Source organism: Lolium perenne, chromosome 4 (assembly GCF_019359855.2).
Source record: "Lolium perenne isolate Kyuss_39 chromosome 4, Kyuss_2.0, whole genome shotgun sequence".
Taxonomy (NCBI): domain Eukaryota; kingdom Viridiplantae; phylum Streptophyta; class Magnoliopsida; order Poales; family Poaceae; genus Lolium; species Lolium perenne.
Genome location: NC_067247.2, coordinates 322915328 through 322917820, shown reverse-complemented (window position 1 = coordinate 322917820; position 2493 = coordinate 322915328). Strand labels below are relative to the sequence as shown.

General features: G+C 37.0%; 1 long non-coding RNA gene across 1 annotated transcript; it reads left to right on the top strand.

The window, feature by feature from the left end:
- Nucleotides 1-869: 869 nt before the first annotated feature.
- Nucleotides 870-1874, top strand: LOC127349064 (uncharacterized). Its single transcript, XR_007880105.1, has 2 exons — nt 870-1060; nt 1603-1874. It is a non-coding gene; the product is annotated as an uncharacterized lncRNA (long non-coding RNA).
- The last annotated feature ends 619 nt before the right edge of the window (nt 1875-2493 follow it).

The window sequence follows — 2493 nt, the reverse complement described above, 5'->3', positions numbered from 1 at the left end:
TGCAAGAGGTTTGAGGTAATTTAAGGACACATTTGTTCCTGGGTTTGAGATAATTAAGACGTGGTTAATTTCATGGAAACCAGTCTCCGTATTAAGCTGCATGCACTACATCGTGAATTTGGTTTACATGCAAATCCTTGCGAACGGTTCAACCAGTGTGTGCTCACCTAATTCGGCCCTGATTGGGCAGTTAGAGATCCATGCAAATCATGGAGCAATTTACTGCCGTTCTTTCGCATCCCATATTTATTCTCAGCATGAAACGAGGGATTACACGGGAGGATAAACAGCGCTGGTTGGCTAAGAGAAATGGAGAGGAAATAGCTATCGCCCAATGATTTTGCACCTAGGTCGCGCTGCAGGAGTTAGTAGGCCTAATAAACCGGCATAGAGGGAGTACTGTACTAAACAACTAAACAAGCAAATGGGATTGGACTGCAAATAAACACGATACACCTAGTCCATGACCCTCCAACAATAAACGGAATATATCTCAAAAAAATCAATAAACGGAATAGTACTAATTATTTTCCTTTGTAATTTGGGAGCCAATAAATGCCATAATGTTGTTAAGGAAGATTAATCAAGTAGGTTTTATGATGCAGGAAAATGCCATAATCTCGTTATGGAATACTACTAATTCCGTATGTTATTTTTAGGAGTCAATAAAGGTCATAATTAATAATGTTTTTATGGAAATATACTAATTAATTTCGCATTGAATTTTTGGACCAATAAATCCTTATCCATAGAATATTCCATGATGTGCGTATAATGGAGAATCTCAATTAATTATTAGGTAGTAGCATACAAAGGAAACCCTAATGCAGCAAAGGAATAAAACAACGAAAATTGATGCTCCTAGAGTCCGTCCTGCCTCTATATAAACGACAGCGTAAGGAACCATAAGCACGACGAAAAGAAGAATAGGAGAAGGAAATAGTACTAAACAACTTCTTCATGGCTCTCATCCAGATCAACGCAAAGGTTTTTTGCTTGATGGCTCTTTTGATGATCTCAACCTCCTTTTTGACGAGCCAAGCATTAGGAAGGAACATAGGTATTTTTTCCGTCTACCGCAGCTTATCAATTACAGAAAAATTTGAATCATACTTTCTATCTCAACAAAGATGTATTCATCGGTTGCTCTTAGTTTTGTCTAAACACTTCGTATCGAAGATGTATTTATCTGAAAAATGTGTGCACCTTATTTGTAATAGATCGAAGTAGGACTTCAAATCATGTGGAACTCTATACATTGTTGACGCGGACTACTCCGTTTTAGTTTTGACGCAAAAAAGAAGTGTACTTAAAGTTCGATCATCCAGTTAAGAATTGCAAGTATTTTTTTCGTTTTATTATATGTTGCAGTATGTTAATTAATCTTTATCCCAATCGTCTAGTTCACAATTGATATGCCTCGTACTGTAAATATCAATTGCTTACTCAAGTTATTCAATTTGCCGTGGTACGCATCTAAGAACCTGGTTTATAAATGTCCGTGTTTTTATAATTAGCTCACTTCTTGTGCCGTGGTACATATGTAAATATATACATGGTTTTCAAAGACAATCAAATTTTTATGTATTTTTGTCTGTATAGGTTTGGAAATCTACCGCGAACCCTACAAGTTCCCTGGCGGATGCGCAGCTGTAGATTGTAATCGTGCTTGCCAGCGAGACACGCACAGTGCTGGGCAGTGCCATAAGGATGATGGTGGTTGCTGGTGCGATAAATCCCCTTCGAAATGACCGAGAATAGAAGTTAGGAAATAACGTCTGTTGAGAGAATAAGAATTTGCCTTCTATTCCTTTTGCACCCCGTGGAAAAATAAGTCTTTCGTGATATAATTGAATAATTTTATTTGAACCGTATATTCTGCAAAAAATACAATCATTTTCTCGCCAAAAAATTGTAATATAAATAATGAATTAACTACTACGTACAAATCATGAGTAAGAAAGGCACTATGTCAGCCGATTCAACAAAAAAATGTGCAAGAGTCTTCCTTTTTATGATACAGAAGATGCTCACAAATATACACATAACATTCATTCCTATGAATACATGCACCCACACTCTCCCTATAGCCACCTCTGAGACTGACTAAAAAAAATTTGTTTTCGCGTGTATTGAGATTGACGAAATCACCACAAACGTTTTTCTATCAACAGAAATGTTGTCTGACTGTAATATTCTGCTTTTATCAATTTAAACTCGAATAATGGGATGAGAGTACGTGACACCTTCCTCTTAACCAACCTAAACATGGGTTGGTTCTCAAAATGTGTCAGAGTTGGGAATTGCTATGGGTTTGCTGCTACGTTGTAGTCCCGTTATGCATGGAGCCATAATGGATGTTTCGGCCATGTGCAATCCTATTTTATTTGGCAAGCTTTTTCTTCAAGGAGAGCTTATGTCTCTCTGTTAGACTTCCATGCATATTTCTGGTAGATGTTTTGTTTAGAATCGAACCAACAATTTAATCTGTTT